This window comes from Marmota flaviventris, chromosome X (genome assembly GCF_047511675.1).
Source record: "Marmota flaviventris isolate mMarFla1 chromosome X, mMarFla1.hap1, whole genome shotgun sequence".
Taxonomy (NCBI): domain Eukaryota; kingdom Metazoa; phylum Chordata; class Mammalia; order Rodentia; family Sciuridae; genus Marmota; species Marmota flaviventris.
Window position 1 is genome coordinate 121,550,606 of NC_092518.1, and position 12,614 is coordinate 121,563,219.

A 12,614-nucleotide genomic window follows, 5' to 3' on the forward strand; every position below is an offset into this window, starting at 1 on the left:
ACTGACAGGGTTGGGATTATGGCTCAGGGTGGAGCACTTGCCTTACATGTGTGAGGTACTGGGTTAGATTCTTAGCACCATATACAGATAAATGAATAAAATAAAGATTCATGAACAACTAAAAAAGAATTTTTTTTTTTTAAAAGGAACTGACAAAAGAGTCAAACTGTTGATCCTCAATCACTAAATCCTTCCATGGTGCTTAGACTATAACAGAAAGTGGTCTGGGAAAAGAAACAGCAATAGCATGTAGCCCTGACTCTCATTTCCTCCAGAAACAGCTTAGAAAAGTTACTGATAAAGCATTGATATAAAGAAAATACTACTGTCACTTTAACAAAAATAGCAATAAAACTGTTTTTTTTTTAACCTAAGTGATTATGGATAACTGACCCTAGAGAAAAATCACTATCTCCAGAAGGACCCTCCCAACCACACTGATGATATTTCAAGTGCGCTTTCCAAACAAAGCAGTTCCTGAGGCAGAAAGTGCAGTTTAAAACCTAATACAGCAGATTTCTGTAGATCAAGAAGTCCACTAAATTTGCAAGTGATACCCCATTTGTATCCTAAGCTAGAAAGCAGGGATAATAGGGAGGTAAGTGTGTAAAGTGTCTTAAACAGCATCTGACATTTGTTAGGGGAACAAAAAAATGTTAGCTGCTACTACTGTTATTGTTGTTTTTTTTTTTTAAAGAGAGAGAGATTTTTTAAATATTTATTTTTTAGTTTTCGGCAGAAACAACATCTTTGTTTGTATGTGGTGCTGAGGATCGAACCCGGGCTGCACGCAAGCCAGGCAAGCGCACTACTGCTTGAGCCACATCCCCAGCCCTATTGTTAGTTTTAAGAAAGAGTTACAGGACTGGCGCTGGGGCTGAGCGGTAGAGCACTTGCCTAGTATGTGTGAGGCCCTGGGTTTGATCCTTAGCACCACATAAAAATAAATAAAATAAAAGGTATTGTGTTCATCTACAACTAAAAAAAAATTTTTTTAAACAGAAAGTGTTATACCCAAAACAGTTTTACACAACCTCAAAGTCTTGATAAACCTTGACAATTTATGGAAATGAAAAGCTAATTTTAACAATAAAAATGAAAGACAATTATTTAAAATGGACAAGAAGCCAGGTGTGGTGGTGCACGCCTGCTGAGGGAGAAGGATCACAAGTTTGAGGCCAGCCTTAGCGAGGTAGAAAGATCCTATTTCAAAATAAAAAAAATAAAAAGGTCTAGGGATGTAGACCAATGATAGAGTGGCTCTGTTTAATCCCCAGTACCTCATTCATGCCTGCATGAATATATATGTACATATATACACAAATATTAAAATAAAAAAATGGACAAGAAAGGCTAGCAGATGAACAATATCACATGTGGGACAGTTTTAAGAGCAAAGGAAAGACTACAAATTCTGCCCTGGGAATGTTGACTCACTAATGAGGAAAACAGGACAAACTGTCACTGCCATATACACATGTGTGAGACCAGTCATCATCACCATACTACTCCTGCCCACCTATCAATGGCCATTAATGAATCACCAAATGGTTGAGGCTCTACTGCTGATGTCTTAAACCCAACTGCTTGGGGGTCTTTAGTCTGGGTTTCAAGTCCCACAGGCCTATGTGTGGTATCAACTATTAGACCATTCCTGAACTGTTGTTATTCCACCTAACTGCTTTATTAATTGTTCATACTTAGATTTCCTCTTAGCGCATCAAAGGAAAGAAACAGCAATTAACATATATCAATACCATTTTAAAAGACATACCTTCCCAGGCACAAGGCAAAACATTTGAGGTGGTAACAACCTTTAAGGTAGCAACCATAAGCTAAATACATGTGCTGAAAGAAGACATGTCAATAGAAGAGCAACCTACTTATTTGTGGATCACCAAAAGTCATTAATAAAACTACCACACATTTGCCACAAGATATACACCTAATGTCAGTAGAGTTAGGGCCATGCAAGGGAGCAATTTAGGGAAGGAGGAATTAAGACATTAAAGACCAGACAAGAATCCAATTAAAGAATGGGAAGGAAACACATTGCCACAGATGGCCTGAGTTCAACAGATACACTGCAAAATTCTACTGCTCACTACTGAAAACTATTACTTTTCTTAATAAGAAGTAACAAAATGGTATTTTTTCAAAGCAAGGTTTTTTACATTTATAGGCAGACTGCCTATACTTGTGTGCCCTGACTCTACTCATTTTTGGCTTCATGACCTTGCTTAACTTCTCTAAACTTTATTTTCCAACCTATAAAATAAAGATAATAAGTGATTATGGTGAGTAGTCAGTAAATAAATCACAGACAGGACTTGGCACAGTGCCTGTCACATAGTTGGCACCGATAATTATTAGGTATTATCATGGAAACAATAAAAATAGTGCATAGGTAATCAGAAAAGCCCACATGGGCTGTTTTACCAATTATGTGGTTAAAATAGCAAACACTTTCAAAGAAAACATTGTAAAACCAAATATTGGCAATATTAGTCAAGGACAGCAAGTGAAAAAAACATCTGTTTTTATTTTGTGTGAAATAGGAAGGTCTAAGGAAAAGCAAGATTGGTCATATAATTAAATATGAGATTTCTAGTGTCAATAGCAAAAAAAAAAAAAATTGACACCCTGAAAGAGCTTTAAAGATGGATGACATGGGGCTGGGGTTATGGCTCAGAGGTAGAGCACTCGCCTAGCATGTGTGAGGCACTGGGTTCGATCCTCAGCACCACATAAAATAAAGATATTGTGTCCACCTATAATTAAAAAATAAATATTAATAAAAGATGGATTACATGGATTCATTAATTCAAAATTTACTGAGCACCTACTCTTTATCAAGCAATCTGTTAGATATAAGAGACTATGAAAAATGATTTTTAAAAGTACATATAAATGCTGTAATGAACATGGAGCACAGTGATGGGAAGGATTCACTCTGCTCCAGGTATGTCAGAGGAAGTGGGATCCAGGACAACGCATCACAGGAACAGGAACATTTGAGTTAGTTAAAGGCCTTCACGTGTAAATGGTAAGAGTGACAACTCCAAAAAGAGGAAAACAGCAGAAGCCAATACCTGGAAGTATTTTGCAAACACGTAGAGGCATCTGGCAGCTTGTGAATAATGTAGTATGGCCAGAGATGAACAAACTGGGGAGGAGAAAAGGAGTCACAGAAAGAAAGCAGTAAAGGTAGGCCTGAGAAAACCTGTGAGGACAGGTGTGAAAGTTAACAAAATCAGTCTATTAAAGTCAAATCTGCATCTCCATATCCACTGCAGCATTGTTCATAACAGCCAAGCTATGGAATCAGTATCCACCAACAGATGAATGGATAAAGAAAATATGGTATATTTATATAATGGAATATTATTAAGTCATAAAAAGAAGAAAATGCTGTCACTTGTGACAAGATGCATGAACCTGAAGAACACCATGCTAAGAGAGGTAAATACTATATGATCTCATACGTGAAATCTAAAAAATTGAACCAGAAAAACAAAGTTAAAAGATAGTTGGCAGGGGCTAGGAAAGATGAGGATGTAGAAATGTTGATCACAAGGATTCAAATGATCAGTTATAAAATGAACAAGGTCTGGGCCTCTAATGTACAGCATGAGTGGTGATAAATGAGTTGATTTGATTGTGACTATCATTACACAATTTATATTGGATCATCATGTTGTATACTTTGAATATGCAACTCTTATTTGTAAATTAAATATTTCAAAATAATTTTTTAAAAAACAAATATTAGAAGCTGGGGGTATAGCTCAGTGATAGAGCATGTACTTATTAGCATGCCTTAGGTTCAATTCCTAGCACCAAATACCACCACTGATGATGATGATGATGATGATGATGATGAAGAAGAAGAAGACGACGACGACGACAACAACTACGACGACGACAACCACAATGACAAGGAGTGAGGGAATTTTAGATATAGTGTCCACCTATAATAGCAACCCTAGGCTATAGCATTAAGGGAGCCCAAGACTGATATTTTTAATAAATACTTTCCAGATAAAGAAATACAAGGAAATAACTACTTTAAAGTCAGGATACTGGTTATTTTGGAAGGAGGAAGGGTTTTTGATTGAGATAAGCTATCTACAGGGATTTCTGGGATGGCTACTAAGTTCTATTTCTTGATTTGGATGGTGATTTCCAGTACATTTGCCTTGTGTCATTGGTTTAAGTTTCACATTTTTTTTAACCTTGTCTCAGTTTACAATAAAAAAGCACACCCTTGTGATACTCTAGGGCAGAAAGGGAACTAGAAGAAAGATGAAGAAAGAAGTTATTGCCTCCAGATGCAAGATGATTAGGGCCAGGGAAAGGACAATGCAAATCAGAAGGGGGAAATAAATTGATTTGAGAAATATCTTGGGAGTTGGCTGCCAGAAAATTCTGAAGGGACCTCAGTAGAAGATAGCTTAGAGAAGAAACAGTGAGCAACTGCAGATTTAGACATATTGAATATGAGATGCTTTTAGGAATTCAAATGCTACTCTCCCCATATCTTTTTAATTTATGGCTTTCCTTTGTTTTAAAGGTATACATCTATATCAACAGTAATAATCTATTCTTCTTTAAAATATTTTTAGTTGTAGATGGACACAATACCTTTATTTTTATTTATTCATTTTTACCTTGTGCTGAGGATTGAACCCAGTGCCTCATATATGTAAGGCAAGTGCTCTACCATTGAGCTACAACCCAAGCCCCAATAGTCTATTCAGTCATAATTTAATTCATGTTTCTAGCTTTCAAATGGGATAGAGAAATGAGGAGGGACTAACTCTTGACGTAACAGGGCAATACTTGGAAAAGAAAGAAGGAAAAAGGTTAAGCAATGTGTATGGAGGATCATGATCTGAAATCAACTTCTGTGCACGTGTATCAGAATAAACCCAACTACTATGTATAAACATAAAGCTCTAATTAAAAAGAGATAAAGTAGAAGAGATAAAGGAGAAGATCCATGGAGAAATTATCAACTCTTCTAGTAGTAAAGACAGAAGTTAAAGGAATAATATCCCATGTGAACTATTTCACTAAAAGTGAAGAACAGATAAGAAAGGCAAAAACTATTAGGTCAAACAGTTTTCTAACCTGTTCAGCAGTATTCAAGGAAAAGGGTATTTATTACACACATAGCTTATTTTCACATGTTTGGGACTTTTTAAAGTTAGGCATATGAAACCTAGAGAAGAATTGTAAAAGAAATTTAAAGGGGGGGGGGGAGAGAGAGAGAGAGAGAGATCGATCAATGAGAAAGACCACAAAAAGTATTCCACACTAGGTTAGAACACAGTCAAGAAGCAAGCAATATTGCTTATCTACAAATTTTTCACTTGAGAGAAGAAATTAATATTAGCAACTGAATTACAATATGGGTCACAGTGATCCAGGTTCTTAAGAGTCTCATGCTGCATTATCTCAGAACAGATGCTTGATAAATGCATGAACAACTTTGATAATGCTCAACTGAAAATATAAAGATTTTATACTCAGACTCCTATTGCATAACAAAAAAAACCTAGATAGCATTTACTGAGCACATTATTTCAAGAATAGTTGAAGTTCTCACCACACATTCTCTGATTGAAACCTCAAAGCAAGCCCACTAGATAGGTGCCATCATTCATCTCCACATTACAAATGAAGAAAACTTCTCCTCAAGTGGTTAACTCTTGGGAAATAAGACATGAGGGAGACCTCATAAGAAAGACTCGGGCCTGGGCAAAAAGGAGCTCCTTATTCATATCTGATCCAACCCAGGTCACAAAAGTAGAACATTTCATAGTGAACAAGGGCCAAATCCCAAGCTGCTGATAAGGAGTGATTTTTTTTCAGGCCTTTTCCTAAGCAGCATGTTTTATTTCCTCTGACAACTTGTGGCAATGGTAGGCAGCTGGCAGTGATGCTGAGATTTGGGATCCTGGCCAGTTTGCTGTTCCTTTCCATCAAAAATATGACCAACATCTGGTAGAGTCAGCAAATGTCAAGATGAATGAGCCTTCACTAATTCATACATTACAAACTGGATTGTCAAAATTGGTCAAATTCCATTACAGAATTACAATTCAGCAGCACTGAATACTAAATACATATGAGCCATTAGCTGGGATTTTGAAATCTTTCTGCTCTATGGAAATTTCTATTCTGGTAGTAGTAGTTGTATGAGATTTGATCTTTATCATACTTTTCCTGGCAGCAGTAAAATTCCATTTCCATCAACTCTGTTTCCTCTCAGGAAAGAAGTCTCTCAGGAAATAGTCAAACATTGTTTTCAACGAAGTTCTCAAGCATGAATCATTTTCAACTGCCAGGAACACACTCCTTTCCCTCACTCTTTTACATCATGATATACTTTCCCCAAAATGACAGCTTAAAAAGAGAAAAATATATTTCTTTTTTATTAGTTCTTTTTAGATATACATGACAGTAGAAATCTATTTTATTATATTTAAACAAGGATGAAATACATCTTATTCTATTTAGGATCCCAGTTTTGCATATGTATATGATGGTGAGATTCACTGTGTTGTATTCATATATGTATACAGGAAAGATATGTCAAATTCATTCCACTGTCTTTCCTTTACCCATTCCCCTTTTCCTCCCTTCATTCCCCTATATTTAATCTACTGTACTTCTATTCATCCTCTTCCCACCCCTTAATGTGGATTAGCATTCATATATCAGAGTGAACATCCAACCTTTGGTTTTTTGGGATTGGTTTATTTCACTTAGCACAATAGTCTCCAGAGCCACCCATTTGCTATCAAATGTCATAAAGTCATTGTTCTTTATGGCTGAGTAGTATTCCACAATTTTTTAATTCATTCATCTGTTCAAGGGCATCTAGGGTGGTTCCAAGGCTTGGCTACTGTGAACTATGTTGCCATAAACATTGATGTAGCTGTGTCACTATAGTATGCTGATTTTTAACTCCTTTGGATATATATATATTGAGGAGTGAGATAACTATCAAATGGTGGTTCCATTCCTAGTTCTTTGAGGAATCTCCATACTGCTTTCCAGAATGGTTATACCAATTTGCAGTCCCACCAGCATGTATGAGCACACCCTTTTCCCACATTCTCACCAACATTTATTATTTAATTGTATTCTTGATAATTGCCATTCTCACTGGAGTGAGATGAAACCTCAGTGTAGTTTTAATTTGCATTTCTCTAATTGCTAGAGATTTTGAACATTTTTCATAGATTTGTTGACCATTTATATGCCTTCTCTTGAGAAGTATCTGATTAGTTCCTTTGCCCATTTTTTTAAAATTTATTTTTTAGTTATAGATGGACACAATATCTTTATTTTATTTTTATGTGGTACTGAGGATAAAACCCACTGACTCACGCATGCCAGGTGAGCGCTCTACCTCTAAGCCACAAACCCAGCCCCATCCTTTGCCCGTTTTTTGATTGGGTTTTTCTTTCTTTTTTTTTTGGGGGGGGGGGTGTTAAAGCTTTTTGAGTTCTTTGTATCAATCTTGATAATTAACTCCGTATCTGAGGTGCGGCTGGCAAAGATTTTCTGCCATTCTATAGAATCTCTGTTCATGTTCTTGATTGTTTCCTTTGCCATGAAGAAGCTTTTTAGTTTGATACAAACCCACTTACTGGTTTATTTTACTTCTTATGCTTTAGGAGTCTTATTAAATAAGTCGATTCCTAAGATGATATGTTGGAGTGTTGGGCCTGCATTTTCTTACAGTAGGTGCAGGTTTTCTGGTCTAATTCCTAGGTTTTTGATCCACTTAAGTTTTATGCAGGGTGAGAGGGGTTGAATTTCATTCTACTATATGTGGATTTCCACTAGGAAAAGACATATTTCTTAAATACAAAATAAATCCTTCATTCTTCTCCATCTATGGTCATGTTCAAGCAGTTCACTTTGCCTCACTTATCTTTCTCCCTAGATCTACCTACATTCTTCCCATGCATTATTTCAACAAATATTTCCTAAGCATCTACCAGATGTCTGGTCCTGTAATAAGTGGTAGATGTACAATTCAAATATACGAGGAATTTTCCAGGCAAAGATTAGGGGTGACCAATGTAGGTAGTATAATTATCATGGACATTCTGAGATTATCCTTCAAGGAAGTTTTCTGAAAGAAGAAACTTTTAAAGTTGAAGGAAAGGTAGAAAGAATCAAATGGAAGAAGAAAAGGCATTTATGACAACCAAGAAGACGCAACTTTAAGGCTTTTGACTACTAAGAGCACAACTGATCAAGGACCTTATCTGCATCAGAAATTCATCCTAGTGTTTGTGACGATCAAACCTACAATGGGGTGCCTTCAAGTCAATCACTCAAAAAAACAGGAATACTAAGAACTGCTCCTGGAGGATACAGGACACCACTGACAGATGACTCTCAACTCACTCACAGCTTTGCTGAACCGTTCCCTAGACTGCACAGCAGTCTAAACAGAAGTCTAAAACCTTTCTACCTAACTACCTCTCTGTCCCCTTCACTAGGGGTCAGACTTGCATCATGAACTGATGGCACTCCCACTATTCCCAGTCCCTCACCACTGTCTCTTCCACGGGCATTTTTCCCCAATGATTCTGTGCCAGGTTAATCCTGAGTATCTCTTTTCCAGATGATCCAGACTAATATGTCATTCTAGAAAAGCAGCTTAGCATAAGTAAACACTAGAGGTATAAAAAATTATGGCCACCTTTGAGCACTTCAAGGAGAGGGTCATGTGCCTGGAGCACTCTATGGAGATGTGAGCATGCAAGAGGAAGCTGGGTCAAATCAGAGAACACCCTGTATGTCCTGATAAGAAAGGGTATTCGATTCTATAAGAAATAGCAAGCCACCAGAAAGTTTCAGGCATGTGTTCAAAAAACTGTTGTACTGGTGTAATGGAGGAAGAACCAGATGAAGCCAAAATCAGAAGCATCTCTGTAAATTCTTTCATCTAGTTTGCTAGCTTGTGAGATTCTGAAGAATCAAATCATATTTTTATTTGTTTCATTTTAATCCTTATTCCCCAGTGTTTAACAAAGTAACTCCTCAAGAAGCCCCACTAAATCTACAAGGCTGGGCCTCACCACACTGCCCAATAGTTTATTAAAATTTAATTAACAGCCTTTGGACATGGCCACTTGGACACTGGAAACATCCATCTAGTCAATCTAGAAAATGACAGTTACACATATGAAAGGTAGAAATTACTCCCAAAATTTTGTCTCTTGCCAACTAGTTATTTCACAAACTCCTCTGAAGATGAACATCTAATCACATTTGTTGATCCTAACTGTGGGGACAAGGGTGCTCATTACACATTAGTTTTTGAATGTTTACCAGATAGATGAAGTTTAGAGAGCCAGATCCGGCTCAATGATCAGAGGGCAATGGGCAAAAGACAAAATCAAGTTCTGAATACTCTTTCAATATCTAATGGTGATGTGAAAAAAACACTTATCTTTGAGGTCTATTTTTCTCACCATAAAATGGAAATAAGACCTAACCTCAACTAATGTACCAAGTAAAGTAAAAAGTAAATGAGAGATGTGGCCAATATGCTTTGAAAACAGTAAAATAAATGTTACAAATTTATATCACAATTTATATCACACTTCATCATCTGAATATATCACTGGGGGAGGTGGGTACAAATCCAAAAGATCAAAACCAAATATCATCCTAACACAAAGACATCTGGATTGCTGAACAAATATGATCAACATAACTTTCTTATCACATTCACTTCAACATCAGCTTGTTAAGGTCATTATTAACCAGTTTGAACTTGAAGCTTAACATATTACATAAGAGCTTCAGGGCTAGAAGAAACATACTCCAAATAAAGACTGATTAATTCTGATTTTCCACATCAAGGGATAGTGATATTATTCAAAAATTTTCCATGTTCTCCCTCACTTCAAGCCTAAAGAATGGAGCTGAGACCTCTGAACCTAACTCCTGAACAAGCTTTTCCTCTAAAATTGTTCTTCCGTGAAAAAGCTGAAAAACAGTTTTATTGGAACTGTCTCTCATCATTAGTAGATAAAATTAAATACAATTATCATAAAAAAATTCTCCAAATACAACTGATTTTTTTGCGGGGGAGGAGTACTGGGGATTGAACTCAGGGGCACTAGACCACTGAGTCATATCCTCATTCCTATTTTATATTTTATTTAGAAACAGGGTCTGAGCTGCTCAGCACTTGGCTTTTGCTGAGGCTGGCTTTGAACTTGCAATCCTCCTACCTCTGCCTCCTGAGCCCCTGGGATTATAGGTGCACGCCATCACACCTGGCTTATAATTGATTTTCATATTCCAAGCAACACATCTTTGATTGGAAGGGTACCACCATGAAATCAAATAATCATGGGAATCAATTCCCACAAGGGTATCAGTTGATAGAGCTCGAGCTAACAACAACTATCCTGAACTGTCCTATGCTCTAAAGGGTAATTTAATGTTAGTGTGATGCACTTTCTAAGAATCAGCCTTTTTTGTTTTCCATTCCTACCTCCCTGACTGAGGAAACACATAAAAGCTCTTGGACCCTACTTATGATAACCAAAATAACTTTACTGGAAAAAACAATCATTACCTCAACACAGCCTGAAGTGGTTTGTGTCTGTTAGAGAAGATAGTCTCAAAAGTCAAAAACTATCAGATCTACATGACTAAGGGACTAAAATGGCATCTCCACTCCTATGGGCCAAGGCCCAAAGCACTCAGTAGTGTTTTTTAAGATCTTTCAAACACATTTAGTAAATATACCAGTGGTGCTCTCACTTGGAAAAAGGAGAATGAAAAGTAGAGAAAACTGTATATTTTTATATAAGGTAACTTGGTCTACACTATATCAGCAAAAGACGTGAACAACTATTAAAATCATTGTAAGTTTCATTTGACATTTTTCAAAAACCCAAATTAATTATTTACAGTTATCAAATGCATTTAATGGTAGAAAATCAATAATGATAGTAAAACACTATTATATTGAGCATACTGCATGTATAAAGCAAACAACCCCATGTTAATATTTTACATTTCAATTTTTACAAATGTAGACCAGAGACACAAATGTGTCACAAGTAAATATCATAGCTGATTTCCAAAGGTATCTAAAAGCCCAGATGCATAGATGGCAATCTATAAAACTGTTTCTCTTTCCAAATCTGTCTTTCTCTGTTACATACACACACACACACACACACACACACACACACACACAAATGCACACATACATCCACTCACTCACTTTCAGAGAAAGAAAACAGTATAAAGTGGATTAATACTAGATTTTTTTCCAAAAAGTCTGAAACTTAAATACTAACTCTGCCTTTTACTAACTTCAAGACTTGGGTGGTACAAATTACCTGATGCACCTCAATTTCCCATTAATAAATGAAATAAATGTATACACTGCATATTATACACTATCTTTGTAACCTTCTCCCTGGCTCTTTTTTGATGACCTAAAGATCAAATGAAGATGAAGCAAAAGTATATTACATGACAGGCAAGAAGATGAGCACTTTCCCTAAATAAGATGGAAGAGAATATGACCTATGCAACAAACACATGGTTAAGGAATTGCTATCTACTTCATGGCATCTATCCAAAATTTCTGCCCATAAAATACAACAGAATAATATATATTAGTCACATATAATTTAGTCTAGGAATGAAAAGGTAGATCCAACACTCATAAACACAATACCACCCACACTATCAACAGTCTAACCAAAAAAAATTGTGTATATCTATAAGATGCAGAAAAGGTGTGTGATATATGCAGCAGACATTCATGATTAAACACACATACACACACCCACAAATAACTAGAAATTGAAGGGAACTTCTTCAGTCTGATAAAGGGTATCTATGAAAAACCTATGGCTAATTAGTATCTACTGGTGAAAGACTAAATGATTCCCCAATAAGATTAAGAACAGGCAAAGAACCCATTCATACACAAGGAATTCACTCTTCCCACTCCAATCCAACATTAACCAGGACAGAAGTCCTAGCTAAAATGTAAATTACAGAAAAGAAATAAATATTTATATAGATTAGAGAGGAGCAAAACTGTTTATTCATAGAAAACATAATTATCAATATAGACAGTCCACAAAAGAATCTCCAAAAACTAATAGACCTAATTACTGACCTTATCAAAGTTGGAGAATATAAAATCAATATATAAAAATTAATAGCCAGAGGCTGGGATGTGGCTCAAGAGGTAGCACGCTTGCCTGGCATGCGTGCGGCCCGGATTCGATCCTCAGCACCACATACAAACAAAGACGTTGTGTCCGCCGAAAACTAAAAAATAAATATTAAAATTCTGTCTCTTTCTCTCCTCTCCCCCCACCTCTCTCTCTCTCAAAAAAAAAAAAAATAATAATAGCCAGGCATGGTGGCACACACCTATATAATTCCAGAGGCTCAAGAGCCTGAGGCAGGAGGACTCCAAGTTCAAAGCCAACCTTAGCAACTTAGTGAGGCACTAAGCAAATTTGCAAGAGCCTGTCTCAAAATAAAATAAATAAATAAAGAGGGCTGGGGATGTGGCTCAATAGCTATGTGCC

General features: G+C 36.4%; 1 protein-coding gene and 1 non-coding gene across 6 annotated transcripts in view; one reads left to right on the top strand and one right to left on the bottom strand.

The window, feature by feature from the left end:
- The window catches only part of Atp11c (ATPase phospholipid transporting 11C), a 184,634-nt gene that overhangs the window by 132,304 nt on the left and 39,716 nt on the right, over window positions 1-12,614 (bottom strand). The gene's annotated exons all lie outside the window — the stretch shown is intronic.
- LOC114096662 (U6atac minor spliceosomal RNA) lies at window positions 11,529-11,653 on the top strand. Its single transcript, XR_003583467.1, has one exon. It is a non-coding gene; the product is annotated as a U6atac minor spliceosomal RNA (small nuclear RNA).